This window comes from Cyprinus carpio, chromosome A14 (genome assembly GCF_018340385.1).
Source record: "Cyprinus carpio isolate SPL01 chromosome A14, ASM1834038v1, whole genome shotgun sequence".
Lineage (NCBI taxonomy): Eukaryota > Metazoa > Chordata > Actinopteri > Cypriniformes > Cyprinidae > Cyprinus > Cyprinus carpio.
In genome coordinates this window covers 17,027,539-17,045,748 of record NC_056585.1, presented here as the reverse complement: position 1 = coordinate 17,045,748, position 18,210 = coordinate 17,027,539, and the positions used below count along the sequence as shown (strand labels likewise).

Here is an 18,210-nt window from a genome sequence, read left to right as displayed (position 1 = left end):
AACAAAAGCTGTTTTAGATTTTATTTTGGATAACAATAATTACACTGCTAATAGAATTGCTTTGAGGGCACGGGGGTTAAGAGGGTCTACCTGCAGGGACTGACAAGATCATGCTAAACAGTAAAACCTTGAGTACTACTAAATAACTTTTGTGAGAAGTAGCTATCTAAACTTAAGTTGCATTTCTCTGTGTCCAAAAAATAAATAAGTAAATGCCCAGCCTGGCTGTGTTTCAGGCAGTGAAGGAAATATTTGCATAGCCATGTTTAAACCAAAAGGCAAAGAGACACGGCAAGAAGTTAGAAGAGAGGGTGGAAAAAAATCATCATCCTACTGCAGAACACTCTTCGCGCATCAGCATAAAAGCCACTTGAGCTGGATTTTGAGTGATTTTGTGTGTGTGAGTGTGTGTGTGTCTGTGTGTGTGTGTGTGTGTGTGTGTGTGTGTGTGTGTGTGTGTGTGTGTGTGTGTGAGAGAGAGAGAGAGAGAGAGAGAGAGAGAGAGAGAGAGTGTGTGTATGTGTGTGTGTGTGTGTGTGTGAGAGAGAGAGAGAGAGAGAGAGAGAGAGAGAGAGAGAGAGCCAGAGCAAAATAATTGAACCAGTAAATGCTCTTTCAAAAATAACACAGCTTTGGTCAGGTCATCGCTACTTGAGATAGCAGTCAAAAAAGGGCAACAGAAAAAGAACAAAAACAAGAGAGATAAAGAGGCAAAGACAGACTGGGTGGGAGCACAGGCAAATAGGGTGACAGGCAGGCAGTTAAAAGAAGGAAAATGAATGGGAGTAATGTCACAATTTCACTTGTTTAGTTGCAAGTTAATCCCAGAGATGCTCAGGGTGAAATTCATTGAGAATTATTTCACCCTCTGATAGTATTGCACCTTCTTTTTTTTCTTCTTCTTCTTCTTCTTCTTTTTTTTTTTTTTTTTTTTTTTTTAGAGGTGCATGTGTTGTGTGTTGCTTTGGCACCTGAATCATTTAACGATTTATGCTATCAGTTAACAGCTCAAACACACCCTAAATATCTATAATACACCTAATTTGCATATAAAGATGGTATGTAGGACATGAAAAAAGACTTCTACATTCTAATGGCAAATTCCTGCCCAGACAGCACATGGTTAAAGTGGATTGCTGGTACATCATGGTGGTTCAGACTGAATACTGTGAATTCACCATGATATTTTCAGCTGACCCTGTAGAGTTCCATGTTTCCAAGCAGGCCTTAGTTAGGACAAAACTCTCTCCAGTAAAAAAAAAAACAGGACAGTGATGTTTGTCTGAACTTATAGCTTACTTACTGACTAAACAAACAGAGAATATGATGAACAGCTGATTGCAGAAAAATGACTGCATGAGTCATATCCACTCTTAATCAATGCTTGATTAAGAGTTTTACATCAACTTTTTATTTGCATTAATTTATTAAAATAACATTGTTTCATTTTGCAAATAAAGATCTGATCGATTTACACATTTCTCCTAACCTAACCCTAACAAATATGAAAATATTTCTGTCAATGATGCAACAACTCATTTAATGCAATTTTACAGGTGCATCTAAATAAATTAGAATGTCATGGAAAAGTTCATTTATTTCAGTAATTCAACTCAAATTGTGAAACTTGTGTATTAAATAAATTCAGTGCACAGAGATTGAAGTAGTTTAAGTCTTTGGTTCTTTTAATTGTGATGATTCTGGCTCACATTTAACAAAAAGCCACCAATTCACTATCTCAACAAATTAGAATATGGTGACATGCCAATCGGCTAATCAACTCAAAAACAACAAACAGACTGACAGGAACATTGTGAACACATACAAATGGAGTGATATGAACAGTGAAGCATTCTGGCGCTGTAATGAAAAACATCCACTCTCTCAGAACGCCACTTGTCCGGTCAAATTAAAGAAGCAGAACTGCCTCTAATTAATGTTATTTATCACAAGTTCTTTATTCAGCTATGATTCGCTGCACAAACTAACTGAGAGCTATAACTGTTTAAAGACTCGGTTTGTTGACCTTATTAAATTGATTTTGACTCTTTGCCTTGTCTGTAAATGTGGTAGTCTATTAAGAAGTGAAAGAAAAAACTCTCATTATTAGCTTTCACGTGAGTGTAGGTGGCACAAACGCCACACTGCCAACCATCCAGGAAAAAAACAGCAATCAGTCTTAATGCCAAAAGATTCTTATAATATTAGCCAGTGATCATAATCAGCTGCAGTGCATGCACTACAGTAAATACTATCAAGTGCACATGTGTGGGTGAGGTGATGGAGGGAAATGTACGAAAAGTATTTCTCAGAGGCGTATACAAGCATTTGACTGTCAACTTAACTTTAAGAAAACATCACATGAACAAAGCAGATCCTGTTTAATTCAGATTCGTGCAGTGTTTTACAGAATGCCCTGCTTCATTACGGCATGTTCCTCTTATTTATATTCCGCACTTCACCGAGTGCTGAATACATCCTGCCTATCACTGATAAATCAGTCTTTGTTTCCTAGAAAGGGGAATAGATGTGTATCAGAGGCTTATCATTACAGATTTGTTTACCGGAACACTCCAGCAACTCGACACTGGCTGATTTGAGCGTAAGGAGACCATGCCTAGTCTTAGCAAATGATCTCTGAACTCACAATTCAAATCGGCTCCTGATTATGAAAGTGAAGCAGCGTCCTGCATGCCTGAGCGTGTATATGTGTAATCTGCTGAGCTAATCCTCTTGATTGGGACAAAATGTGTGTCTTTTGCTTCTCTTCACTGTCTGTAATGTTAATGAAGAGTTAGAGGAGTTTCTGAAATTGGGATTTAATGATTGTTTCTACAAAATATGTTCAAATGTTTGATTTAATTGCCTACCTTTTCATGATTGGAATGTGTTGAGCCTTTGTAAACAATTAAAAGTCTTGCATATCATTAGAAATCAGTGCAGATCTGCATTTTGGCAGCATGCGTCAAAGTCATGCTAAACTTGGATCTGGTACATTTCTGGAAATCTGCCTGGAGGGCCTCTCAAGGGTGTGTTCACATGCCCGGAAAAGAATTTCACTTCACACTTTCGCTGACAGCATTTGTGAAATGTGTTTGGTGAGTGATGCACTCATCAAAATTAATAATGTACGCATGTGCATGGGTGTATGAAAAAAGGGAGAAAGAGGTCACAGATTTTAAACCCATAGGCTTAGTTAAGTCAGACCAGCACGTCTATTGTTCTATTGTAGTACCTGTCTTCATCAAAGTTCCACATAGAATTCATGACCTAAAAAATATGAATGCATAAAGGGGGTCAAAAAAACCTAACAGATTTTTAAAAGAAAGGCATCCTATTTTTATCTTTACATTTTGTATAATAAAATAACACATAGACTTTTTTTCCACTTCCCATATACATACAGTCCACATTCAAAAGTTTGGGATCTGTAAGATTTTTTTTAGTGTTTTGAAAAGAAGGCTCTTATGCTCAATAAAGCAACATTTATATGATCAATAATGCAGTAAAACAGTAATGTTGTGGAATATTATTAGAATTCAAAACAACTATTTTCTTTTATAATATATATTAAAATATAATTTATTCCTAATATATATATGTATATAAATTATTACATTTCAGCAGCTGTTACTTCAGTCTTCAGTGTCATATGACCCTACACAATTCTAATATGCTGTTTTGGTGCTTAAGAAACATTTCTTATTATTATGTTACATTTTTGTAAGTATTTGCTGTCATTTTTGTTTTTATTTTTAATGTATTTGTCCCTCCTGAATTAAAGTATTTAAAAAATCTTACTGATCCCCACTTTTGAAAAGTAGTGTATAATATATGAAGAAAACCAGTATACAGTAACTAGTTATGATATGCGGGTTTATGTAAAAAATTTAAATTTTCAAAAAACTTATCAAGTGATTAATTTTTGGATAAAGATTGAAAATTACAATGAAAAATAAAGAGAATTTGGGGGGGGGGGGGAAATCTACAATGTACCTACAATTAACTGACCCTTTTAGAAATATTTTTTGAAAAATAAAAATAAATAAAAAGCATGACAAACAAGGAATTAAACCACACCCTTTTGGGTTAATCTGGCCCCCTTGATATATTCTAAGTTTAAATATGTTGGCTAATTTCAGTACTCCCAGCTCTGAACACCATCTTTAAATCCAATCTGGAGAACTCCACAGGTTTTTCCACAAAACTCTGCAGATTCCGTCTGGGCCTGGTGGTCATAGGCTGACAACAAAACTGTGGATCATGTTAAAGTTCACTTTTGGAAAGAACAGGAAGGCTTATTCGGTCAGTGTCACCGCACACTAAGAAAAAGAATGGCAGATATGATATGAGTGTGCCAAGCCATTTCAAAATGTTCTTCTCTGATTATAGAGGGACACAATCCCAGTGAGAAGGCACTTTTTCCTCTCACCTCAGAAACTTATTGGCTGATTGAACATGATTGAAGAGCAGTACAGATGGAACCACAACCATCACATTAACTAAGAGAGGGAAAAAAAATGTCCAAGACCGTAGGAAATTGTCGTATCGCACATAGCCTTTAAAATGCCTGTCTACTGTTCGCTGTTTTTCGCTCTCTTGGCCTGGTTTGAGTGCACAGCGTTTTATCAGTTTGCAGATCAATGTGAAATGCCACCAAAAGATTATTTGGAAGCTTTAAAGACAGTAAGAATCCCTTGGCAGCTCTGTTAAGGACCTCAGGGCTAGAATAGCTAGGCAAGAATATAGCAATTAGATGTTATTACCGGATAACTGTTAGATTCAAATTGGAGTAAAACCAGCTATTGACCTACTACCCCAGCCCACCAAATTAGTCCGATCTAAACAGTCTCTGGCTAGATTAGATGCCCGAATAAATAATCGGTAGTCTAAAAAGCGTGTGATTTTTAGCCCTTATGAGCATAAAGTGGCAGACACAGGCACTCCCACCCACACGCATCTTTAACAGCTGCCTGGTCTCCATGTGAGAGCGAGGCACGGTTGTTTCCGTTCTGTCAGTGATGCGCGAAACATGCCTCTTCAAGTAAAAATCTGTAATTAACAGCAACCTGCTCGTGTGCCACAGAAGGACCAGAGTCCTTGAGATGTCTGTGTCGTGTGTGCGAAGAAAGAGGGAAGGAAGGAGATGCTTATTAGCTGTTTCATTAGCGTGCTGCTTGCTTGGTCCCAGATGTTTCAGCTGTGATTAAGACCTGATCCATCCCGCCGAGCCTTTTTCAGCTAAATCTTCCTCACACTACCCAGTCTTTATGAATTCCACAGCAATATGTGTAACATATGCACTGCAATGTAAGTCATTTGAGATTAAAGCTTCTGCCAAATGAATAAACTGTAGAAATGTAAATGTAGGTATTGCTGGATTTTACTTCACCTAGTAACCAAATTAAAATATTTTTATTTTTGCATCACCAAGCATAATAATGATAGTTTTCAGACACAAATATTCAACCCATCTGCCATTGGTCAGTTGCTTCGTCAATTTGATCAGAAAAACTGACAGAGGAGACTTTCACACTGTATTAAATAAATGAACAAACAAATCACGTTATCCAGTATACTGGACTTTTTCCATATAAACATTTTCCCCCACTTTTCTGAATTAATTTTTTTTTTTTTTTTTTTTTGCTCATTTATGCTCATTTCCCTCAAACATTTAGGCAAATCTGATTAAAATTTGATATTTCATGAGAAAGAAAAAGAAAATGTGTTCTTTGTTTACTCTATGACAGAGACAGTGTTAAAGAGATGCAGATTCACAGGAGGAAAATAAAAAAAACCAAAAGAATCATTTTAATCTAACCCGCATAAAAACAGGCCTGTCTTGGGGCTGTTTGTGCAGCAGAGAGGTTAGTCACAGCTGAAGTGAAATGGGAGCTCCCTGGGACGTTTATTTGATCACTTCTTCATTTCTGTTATTTGTTTATTGTTTGAGTACCTACTGAGTTACCCCAAGCACTCTGAGCATTCATTCACATCAGGCAAAACTCGTCAGTTTAGCAGAAATGTATAAATAATCAGGCATTTTAAGTTCTTTTTTTTTTTTTTTTTTTATTCTTGCATTTTTTGGTCAATATGAATGCAGAATTCTGTTTGAAAGATGCATTATTTTTGCTATTCTGATGGTAATGACACAGAAAATGCACATTGCAACATTAAGGATATTAAATGAAAATGGGGTATATTTAAAATGTTATAGTTCCTTTTTTAAAATAAATAAAAATAAATAATCTTACTGACCCCAATCTTTTGAACAGAAATGTACCTATTTCTGTTGTAATCCAGCCAAAGTCAGTTGCCTCAAATGTTAAAAAGATGCCTGCCACGCCACAGACCATATTTACCATATTTCTCAATAACCACTGCAACCCTGATTCCATGAAGCATTGCCCATAGAGTGAGTTTCTTACCTCTAGCTGTAGTTGTGCATGTGAGTATGGCTACTGAATGATTTATGGTGGGAAAGCAGCGTGATGTAGCCATTTTTCACTGTCCCCCGTCAGCCATTTAGGAAAGGCACAGTGGGCTTGAAGAGGCATCCTGTTGTAAAATGTGATCTGAACCACCTATATTTTTAATGATTGTGAGTAAATCCACGTGATTTATGGAGGCCCACCAGCCATGAGCAGGTTGGGAGGCGGGTGAAAAGTCTTCCAGCCCGTCACTTACTGTATCTGGGAACTCTCAGTCTATTGAGAGAAAGTGAATGTATGCATATATGATAAGTGGAGTTGCTGTGGGGAACAAATAATAGATGAGGAGGTAAATGTGTTTCTACCACATGAAAATTCAAGCATGCGTTGAGTAAATAATTTGTGCAAAAAAAAAAAACATTGCATCTATTCCACTCTAAATTACTTAAACCAGCTGTAAAACCTGCAGTTAGAGCATTTCTAACACCTTATTGGCACTCACAGCTGGGCTTTTTGCGACAAAACACTGGTATATTAATCTATAGCCTGTCATAATGTACAGACACCATGTCCCTATAAAGATATTATGACTGGTTCTTTGATTATTGTTTTGATGCTTCTTTGATTGTTTGGTCTTGAAAATAAGTTTATTTCACATATGCACTCTTAAAAATAAAAAGTATTCACTTTCAAATATACTTAAATCAATAAACATAAACAAACAATTAACCTTTACATTCCACAAAAAGTTCATATGGAGGAAAAAGGTTCTTCAGATTATTGAAATGTTAAAAAAAATGGTTCAAACTGTTCTTTGGGAACCACATAAGGTTCTTATCTGGAATCACTGTGAAAATCTCCTTTTCAATACGTTATTTTTAAGAGTGTACTACCAGTTTGGATTTTTATTTTTTATTTTTTATATGTTTTTTATGTTTTTGAAAGAAGTCTTTTATTCTTACAAATGCTTTTTATTTGATTAAAAGGACAGCAAAAAACGTAATATTGTAAAATATTATTACATTTTTATACACAGTATATTTGTAAATATAATTTAATCCTGTGCTGGCAATGCATAAACTGATTTTGCATTGATAATAAGAACCATTAATCACTGAGCACCAAGAATATTTGATAAATATTGAGCAGCAAATCAGAATATTAGAATGACTTCTGAAAGATCATGTGACAAAGGCTTTGCCATGACAGGAATAAATTAGATTTTAAAGTATATAAAAAAAAATAATAATAATAATTAATGAATTGTTATCACATATAACAATATTGTTTTTAATTAAATAAATAGCCTCTGTGAGCATAAGAGACTTCTTTTAAAAACACAAAAAGTCTTAATTATTTCAAACTTTTAACCAGTAGCATATTAATACAGCCATTACGTCCAATCTTGTGATAGTCCAGATGCTCCAGTATTACAATCCTATTACAATTTCAGTTTCTGGACTAAGTGACAAAGGTTAAAGCTGTAACTCTTTGAAGAGTCATTGAGAGAAAAATGGGGGCCGGGGTGGTACCTAAGCAGTATCCGTACAGTTGCCATAGTGACTGGTGATTCCAGTCCTCCATCCATCACCTGGTAGCAGCAGGCGAGCCACAAATAAGGAGCCGCTCACTCCCATAATTCCACTGCACTACCTGACAAGCCGGAGATTTCCAATCTGCCTCAGGGGCAGGGGAACAAATCCATTCCCCCACTGTCAACCCATCCAGACAGAAAGAGCGAGGGAGTGGTAGACGGCGTACTGCATTTTGTTACATAACTACTAGCTCAAAGGAGTTTGCACAGTATCAGAGGAGAGAGGGGAGACTCCTTCAGTCATTCAGCACAAGCCATGCTACTCGTAACAGCCAGCCAAAGAGCAAAAACTTTGAACCGAGCACAGTTTAGAGTAAAAAGTTCACATATTCTACCTCAAAATAAAAAATTGACAGCATTTACTCACCCTTATATTGTTTAAAAACCTGTATGATTGTCTTTCTTCTGTCAAACACAAAATGCTCACGCTGATCTTTTCCATATAATGAAAATGAAGGGTGACCGGGGATGTAAAGCACCAAAAATGATTTAAAAAAATCAACTTTTAGAGCACTTAGAAAAATAGTGTAGCCTATGACTCAAAATAAATACTTTTATAATACTTTTGGTCAGTTTTTTGTCTGTTTTGGAGCTTGAGACCTCCTAGTCACCATTTAAATTTCTGCTTTTGTGTTCCATGAAAGAAAATTGTATGGCATGAGGGTTGGTAAATGATTATAGAATTTATAGAATTAAAAATCTCCGTTGCTACAACAGATTTCCCTTAATTGCAGCGAGTCTATGACGGAAAAGAAGGGAAAAGAAAAATGTAGCGTATTGTTGTTCTTCCGGCACACCAAAAACCATCCCCGCCATGGCTGCAGCTTCTCACTGACAACATAACGCTACTCGCATCATTCACAGTCGGGTTATTAGCAGAGAACACAGAGCAGGACTTGAATTTCAGCAATGAAAGTAAGTTTTTGAACAAATCTAGTGAGTCAGTGATTCATGATTACCTATTCATAAAGACAGTCACTTCCTTCATTCCTGAATGAATCATCAGCTCAAAAGAATCAGTTGAATGAATGATTCAGTGATAAAATCAGTGACTTGCCGCCACCTGCTGGCGGTTTCAGTTTCATTTTTAGGTATATTTTTAGTTATTTAAATATTTCTGTATTCAAAATGTTATATTAAAAACATTAACCTCCACATGAATTTATTAATTTAATTGCACTCATGCCACCTCTGAGCCTCATTAAACCTCTGAAAATGTACCTACAAGCCACTTTTGTGTTCTTCTGTGCTCCCTCTGTAGTACAAATTATTTTTTTTTATTAATACTAATTCAATATGATTGGTAACTTATTTGTCTTATTCTACTTCTTATTAAATTGTTTTAAATAGAAATTTTAAAATGCTTATAAACATAATATTTGTTAATTTGACATATGAAAATTATGCTATTACAGAGGTAAAAAGAAAATACCCCTTTAAGTGACTTTAAGGAGTCAAATGTCACCTTGTATTAGAAAGGCTAATTTTTAATCAGAATTTTTGATTATTGATCAGAATGTGCTCCTAATTTTGTTTTAAATTAGGAGGATAAGTGCCCCAAAAAGAAAAGTGAGTCTCTCATTATACAGTGAAGACTATCCAGTGTTATTTTACAGTTAAATAGATTATAGTTAGACCTAACTGAAAACATTTCTTGTTATTGTTTTTGTTTGTGCTGTTGTCATTAATTTATTTGTTCTTATTTTATTATTTACTATTTACTTGTCTTTTTTAGTTAAATTCAATTCTGAGTGCACATGATTCTTTGGTGGGGAGGGGAGGGGGTGTGGTCCGTGAGAAGAGGAAACACTGCATACATTTAATAAAATTAGAAAAAATGCATTTACAAAGGTAAAAAGAAAATGCCCCTGAAATCACTTTGAGTTAAATGTCAGCTTGTAGTAGGAAGGCTAATTCTTGATCAGAATTTTTTATTATTGATTAGAAGGTGCTCCTAAATTTTTGTAAATTACAATTACAAGAAGAAAACACTGCTCTTAAACTGGGTGTGTGACAGGTATGGCTCTGAAAAAATTTTCAGTCAGAAGATTTTTTTTTTATTTTTTTTTTGCTTTAACCCCTATTTTCAATTTGGGGTGGACAATAGTTTAATGTTTCAAAATAAAGTCACCTGTTCAAAAGAAAATAACACAGTCCCCTGAAACGTGCCATTACTGTGTAGCTTTCTACTGTAGAACAACTGCAAAGTCTTTTTGTTTTCATGGCCAGGAAAGATCCGTGAAAACGGCCGCTCTGAAATTATTGCTCACAATGAGTGGAAAGCATTATTATACACCTGTCACTCAAAACACATTTCTGCCAGTAAATGGCCCAGGTATTGTCCCATAAATGGCATAATTGAAACGCATTTGCATGCAGAACAATTGTTCTGTTCTAGTATCGTGCCAGCCAGGGGATTTTAATTGCTTCAATATAGAAAACATAAATACATTTTCTGTGTTTGATACCAACTATTTCTATTCTAACATGCTGTATTTAATTACTGACTTCCAATGTAATTAATCTACTTTCTGTTCTCTCCTTTTCTCTTTCGCTCTCTTCTGCCTGGGCGACAATGATGTTGGTCACAAAAGGTGAGTAATGGACATATTTTGTATTTATTTTTTTATCAGCGTATATGTACAATACGACTTCCTCATATCTCATCTGATGCAAACAGATATGTTTTAAGATAACATTGTGATAAGAAAATCATTCCAACAGTTCCAATTAATATTTTGACATATTTTCTGTCCAGGATGTGCAAATATCTGTATAAGACTTGGTAATGCTTAGATTTCAGCTTATGTAAATGACTCTGCAGACTTGACTCTGAATGGGGTGGTGAAAGTGATTGTTTGTGTGTACATCTGTGTGTGTGTGTGTGTGTCTGTGTGTGTGTTTGTGTGCTGTATTGGACTGAAAGGATGATGGCATTTCAATCTCCTCAACCTTCATGAAAAGATATTCGTCCTTCGTCTTTTTTTTTCTCTGCACTCTCTCTCTCTTTTCTCTTTTTGCGGTCTGATTGGCAGCTCTGGTACATAGAGTTGGGTCTGGTCTTTCAGTTGCCATGGAAACTGCCCTCTCCTCTGACTGCAACCACACTTGTGGACTGCATCTCTGGCAACGCTGATACTCACTGCATATAAAGATAATAAATATACTGACTGAGAGAGTGGTGGTGTGTGGGTGGGTGGGTGTAAATGTGTGTTTATGAGTACAGTGATTGAGTTAGTATAAGTCTAAAACCAGTCAGTGTCAAATATTAACCACATTATAAACCAAGACTATAGTGTTATATAAACTAGCAGAATCTGTGGTGTTCAAATGGTTCAAGGATACTTAAAATGATAGTTTGCTCAAAAATGCAATCATTTACTCCCCCTCAAGCCGTTCCAAACCCATATGACTTTATTTCTGCTGTGGAATATAAATGGAGTAATTACAATGAATGGGGGCTGCAGCTTTAAAGCTTCAAAAATGATGCAAAACCAACATCATAAACGTATCATAAAAGTAGTCCAGATTTGGGCACTTTGTAAGTCCTCTGAAGTCATATGATAGCTTTGTGTGCACTATTTTAATTTGTTAATTACTGATCAGAGGTGGAAAGTAAGGAATTACATTTACTCGCGTTACTGTAATTGAGTAGCTTTTTTGTGTACTTCTACTTTTTAAAGTAATTTTTAAAATCTGTAATTTTACTTTTACTTAAGTATATTTAGTTTGAAGTAATGTACTTCGCTACATTTTAAAACGCATTAATTACTGAGTAAAAAAATAAATTAAAAAATATCGCTCCCTGGAAACTACAGCAGTAAATAATGTGCAGGAGAGCAAACTAGCTCTAAAATCCCAAGAAAGATGCAGACGGACAAAACAGGCGTTAGTGGTGCAGACACCGCTGAAAACAAAACCCTGTAGTATTCTGTTGAAGTTGAACTCGAAGGAAATGAAGTGAACCCCATGGATATTTTTATGTTCTATTATGCAGTGTAGCCTAAGCTGTGTTTGCCTAGGGAGACCAAACTAGCAGCTTATTGGGAAGTCTGTGGGAAGGAAAAAGTGTGGCAAAAAACGCTGCAGGAAGATTTTTTTCTGAGGAAGATTGTGGAGAAGGACCGATTCCAGACCTTGGGGGACCTGCGGAAGCAGTGGACTGAGTCTGGAGTAGAAACATCCAGAGCCACCGTGCACAGGCGTGTGCTTTTGAACCCGAAACAGCGGCAGAAGCGCCTGACCTGGGCTACAGAGAAGCAGCACTGGACTGTTGCTCAGTGGTCCAAAGTACTTTTATCGGATGAAAGCAAATTTTGCATGTCATTCGGAAATCAAGGTGCCAGAGTCTGGAGGAAGACTGGGGAGAAGGAAATGCCAAAATGCCTGAAGTCCAGTGTCAAGTACCCACAGTCAGTGATGGTCTGGGGTGCCATGTCAGCTGCTGGTGTTGGTCCACTTTGTTTTATCAAGGGCAGGGTCAATGCAGCTAGCTATCAGGAGATTTTGGAGCACTTCATGCTTCCATCTGCTGAAAAGCTTTATGGAGATGAAGATTTCGTTTTTTCAGCATGACCTGGCACCTGCTCACAGTGCCAAAACCACTGGTAAATGGTTTACTGACCATGGTATTACTGTGCTCAAGTGGCCTGCCAACTCTCCTGACCTGAACCCCATAGAGAATCTGTGGGATATTGTGAAGAGAAAGTTGAGAGACGCAAGACCCAACACTCTGGATGAGCTTAAGGCCACTATCGAAGCATCCTGGGCCTCCATAACACCTCAGCAGTGCCACAGGCTGATTGCCTCCATGCCACGCCGCATTGAAGCAGTCATTTCTGCAAAAGGATTCCCGACCAAGTATTGAGTGCATAACTGAACATAATTATTTGAAGGTTGACTTTTTTTGTATTAAAAACACTTTTCTTTTTATTGGTCGAATGAAATATGCTAATTTTTTGAGATAGGAATTTTGAGTTTTTCATGAGCTGTATGCCAAAATCATCAGTATTAAAACAATAAAAGACCTGAAATATTTCAGTTGGTGTGCAATGAATCTAAAATATATGAAAGTTTAATTTTTATCATTACATTATGGAAAATAATGAACTTTTTCACAATATGCTAATTTTTTGAGAAGGACCTGTATATTATATAATTTCATATATTAAATCAGTATCACACGAAGAGTGGGTTTTTTTCTTTCCAAAAGCAGCATGATTACATAAGTTTTTTTTTTGTTGTTGTTGTATTTTTAACAGCAGTTCAATAAACAAGAAGTTAATTAAGAGACTTGCGGCTTAGACACCATATTGCCTGTTTATTGACAACAAATATAATTCCAAACACAGCCACCATAGCACAGTTTTGCATCTCTGAGGAATGATGGTTGTTTCGTTCCTGAATGAATCAACCGTTTAAATGGTTTGGTTCAATCACAATGACTCACTTATTAACAGTGACTTGCTGACACCTACTGGCGAATTTAATTTCACATTTAATGTGTTATTTTTTATCATTTCAAATCAACATTTTATGTCTTGTATATCAAAACATTATTTTTGCATGTGTAACTGCAAGTTAAATGCATTCATGTCCTGCATTAATCAGTGTGTAAATACATCTAAATGCCACTTCAGATGCAACTTCTCTGTATTGAAAATATTAAATTTGTTGATACTAATTTAATTTGCCTGGTAACAGCCCAAATGTCTTATTATTAAAAAAAACGGATTCCTTCAACTGGTTTGAGATTTAAAGACCTATCCCAGGGGTGTCCAACTCAGTTCTTGGAGGGCCGTAGCCCTGCAGAGTTTAGTTCCATCCCTGCTCCAACACACCTACCATGTAGTTTTCAAATAAGCCTAAATGATTAGCTGGATCAGATGTGTTTAATTAGGGTTATATATAAACTGTGCAGGGCTATGGCCCTCCAGGAACTGAGTTTGACACCCTTGGTCTATCCCATTTTTGCCTCCCGCCCACTGTTAAAATGGGTAAAAGTAATTTTTACTCTGAGTACATTTTAAATTAGCTACTTTTTACTTTTACTTGAGTAGATTTTTAGACTGGTACTTTTACTTGTATTTAAGTAAAATTTCATTCATGTAATGGTACTTTTTTCTTGAGTAGAATATTTTCGTACTCTTTCCACCTCTGTTACTGATAATCTTTACCTCCAAAGAACTCTTACCCCCGGTTTCACAGACAAGGCTTAAGCCTAGTCCCAGACTAAAATGCATGTCTGAGTTGTTTTAACTGAAAGAAACTTGCACTGACATACTGTATCTTAAAATATGTAAGTGTCATTGATTTGTCTCAATGTGCATACCAGTAAAGTGTTTTTTTCTCTCTCTCTCTCTCTTTAAAGCGTGTTTATATAAACTACTTAAATGTCCTAATTGAACTATTGCTTAATCCTAGCTTAATTTAAGACTTGTCTGTGAAACCAGACCTTAAAGTTTAACTGGATCATCATAGTCAGTCAGAGTCAATAATCGGTTGACTGGTGGATCAACAGATTCATTAAAAAGACCCAATTAAAAGAAAAATCTGTTCACATATTTCATATTTCCTTACTCAAAACTAGAGTGATTAAAAAAATATAAAGTTATGTCACAGAATTACATCAATTACATTACATTTACATCTTTTGAGCAGCCAGCTGATACTTACTAAACAAATGCATTAAACTTGAGGTCTTCTCAAAGGCAACATGTTGTCAAAAATGTGAATTATCTGTCTGGTTGCAAGCAAAGATCATGCCAGTACTACATTTGGAAAGATTATAAGCCACTGCTGGCAGAAAGCCTGATCATGTAAAATGTACTGCTGCTTTCCATTCATCGACTTCCAAATGACCAGGCAAAATCTATATGAGGTTAGAATCCATTACAAGTCAGCCCACTTACTTGTCAATGCTGTGAATTTTTGATAAGGCCCAAAATCTTACATCATTTTAAGCTGAAATGCAGTGGAGCTACACAGAAATGTTCTGCTTTGCTTGTGTTTTGAGGTTTTAAGGAGTCCAGAATGTCAGTTAAGGCATCATGTAATCAGTGATGTGCACAGACATTTTGAAGGGCAGGGGCTCAAGTGGAAAAAAGGGCACTTCTCATATTTATTTAATTAAAAAAATCTAAACACAACATTAAATATATTAATGTTGTGCAATATTGACAAAAAATATTATCTTGATATTTTCTGGGATTTTATCGATAACAATAATTAGAAGATATTTTGCTGAGTGTGTTATTGTGCTGACATCTTAAGGGCTACTGTGGACAACTGACTCCTAAAGTTTTCTGTGTGCTGATCAGTTCACAGCAGTGATAGAAATTAATCTTTCCTAATAAGTTTAAATTCATTTTTACGTTTACCTACATGGTTGCGCTCAAGACAAATGAACTATAATTGCCTTTAGTCTTTTAGATAATTAGCTGTAAATTCAAGGCAGAGGTAGCTTATTCCGTTGCTCATCATCACCACTCACATTCACACCGAGACAAACACAACTGGAAAGGGAGGGAGGGCTTCACTTCTGCTGCTCTTTGCCTGTCTGTTATGTGCATGTGCCGATCAATGTGAGCTACACTGCTGTGCTGCTCGGAGACGTGGAGGGGAGAAAGGCATCGAAAGAGAGTTCACTGACCTGACCCGACCTGATATATATTTTATATATTTATATTTTATATATATATATTTTTTGTTTTTTTGTTTTTTGAAAACACACACACGCAAACATATATACATATATTAATTTATATATTTATACATATATAACACTCCCCAGAAAAAAAGGGCACTTTCACTCGAGGAAGAAAGAGGGCAGGTGTTCAAGTCCCCTTTGATGTCTGTGTGTGCACATGCCTGCATGTAATGAACATGTCAGAACCTTTGGAACCATTAACTTAATATAAAATTAATTTTATGGAGTGTAAGGAAAGGAATGGTAGTTTATTTTACTAATATATTTACACTGTGGACGCTTCTGTCATCATAAAAACATGAACAGATGTTTCTTAAATAACAATGAATCATCTAAAAATCCATAAAATATAAAAATCTAGGGAATATAACAAGAGTTTAGTGATCTACAGGATAGCTACACTAAACATCTAAAGGCATTCAGAAATTTTTGCCGTCATTTGCTTACTCTTTTGTAGTTCCAAATCCAGAACATTTTTTCTTCTGTGGAGCACAAAACAAGACATTTTACATAATATACTGGGCACTTTCCTTTGGGGTTGATAAGAGGTTATTTATTTATTTATTTATTTATTTATTTATTGTCATATATATATACTCACCAAGGCTTTATTTATTTGTTTGAAAATACAGTAAAAAACTATCATATATTGTGAGATTTTCTAATTTAATATATATTTTTAAGTGTATTTTCAGCTGTAATTTTTTTCTTACTGGCCCGAAACTTCACAGAATGTAAGGGAAAAAATATGGTATCTCTGTTCAGTTCATTCCTGGGGTTTGCTGTTTGAAGGAGTCCACATATGTGCACTTGCATGTCACTGTGTGTGTGTGTGTGTGTGTGTGTGTGTGTGTGTGTGTGTGTGTGTGTGTGTGTGTGTGTGTGTGTGTGTGTGTGTGTGTGTGTGTGTGTGTGTGTGTGTGTGTGTGTGTGTGTAAACAAAAGGTTTATTTTCCCGTAGTTCCTTGCACAATGCTATGTTATGACGTCAAAACACTTTTACCATAATGCATGATTTGTAAACTAATACATGACGTGCATTACATAACCAGCTCTATATGACCATAGACTTACACTAAGGACAAATAGAGATAGATGCTATTTACACTAAGTGAAAATCGTATATTTTCTTAGCGATAGATGCTTTATTTTTCCCCCGTGAACTTGTCACAACAGACCTTTTTTGGTTGTGACCCAGTAGTTGAGAATGACAGCTCTAATGAAATGAGTAAACACCATTTGTATTTTATATTTATTTTTATTTTTTTAAGCATGTTTGATGTTGCTGGTTAAAAGGCCGCAGACAGCACTAACATAACTTGAAAGGGGATATCTAATCACCTCTTCAGAGAGAAAAGTCCTAAAAACATTGAAGTATCTGACGTGCTGGGTGTTTTATCTTTACACAATGTTCTGATAATGCAGAGGATTGCACATTACTTGTGTGTGCATATGTGTGCTTTGCTTTGAAGGGGAAGGATCAAACTCTGATTGCAGAGGAGGCACAGTCTGAGCCCCATTAATGTTTTATTAATGCAGACTGCTCTGTGTGTGTGTGTGTGTGTGTGTGTGTGTGTGTGTGTGTGTGTGTGTGTGTGTGTGTGTGTGTGTGTGTGTGTGTGTGTGTGTGTGTGTGTGTGTGTGTGTGTGTGTGTTTGATGGCACTTGTTTGGGCAATGGGAGAGAGAAGAGGAGTAAAAGAGAATGCACAAAGCTAGTGGAGACTTAAAGGATGCAAAGAAAGAAAAAAAGGACCTCTAGAGAATGAGAGAGTGAGAAAAGGGTGCAGAGAGGGGGAGGCCAAGAAGAGGGAGGGGAAATTACATGTGAGAGAGAAAAGCAGAGTAAGTAAAAGAAAAGATGTGTGTAGGAGTGTGGGAAGACGTGATGGTTGGCAAGAAACCAGACAATCGAGGGAAAAGAAAAGAAGGTGAGGGGAGAGAATGAGAGAATGTTTCTCGCTCCATAAATTTCAGCACACATCATTGTTTTTCACTGTGTGCCCTGAGATAATGTACAACCAATAGATTTAAAACAAACGTGATACAACAGGGAGGCTACTATTGGATAGAAATAAAGCCTGGTCAAAAAAAAACAAACAAAAAAAAAACAGTCTATTTTAAATTAAAAGGGATAGTTCACCCAAAAAGGAAAATTATGCCATTATTCACTGAGCTTGTGTTGTATCATTCTAATCGAATGCAAAAAAAAATATATATATATTTCCATATAAGAAATCACTAAGGCTGGATTTATTTAATCAAAACTAAAGAAAGAGTGCGGTACAGGTTTGGAACAGCAAGAAGTAGAGTAAATGATAATAGAATTTTCATTTTGGGGTGAATTATTTTTGTCTTTGCAGGTTTGAGATCAAAGTTCTCATTCTGTTTTCTTCTCTATTTTCCAAATTTTCTCCAAAGGTTACCAAACTGTCTAGACCCATGGTGGGTAGGTGTAAATAATTGTAACTGAGCAAG

General features: G+C 36.1%; 1 protein-coding gene across 1 annotated transcript in view; it reads left to right on the top strand.

The window, feature by feature from the left end:
* The window catches only part of LOC109048000 (leucine-rich repeat and immunoglobulin-like domain-containing nogo receptor-interacting protein 2), a 231,775-nt gene that overhangs the window by 177,201 nt on the left and 36,364 nt on the right, over positions 1 to 18,210 (top strand). The window lies entirely within an intron of this gene.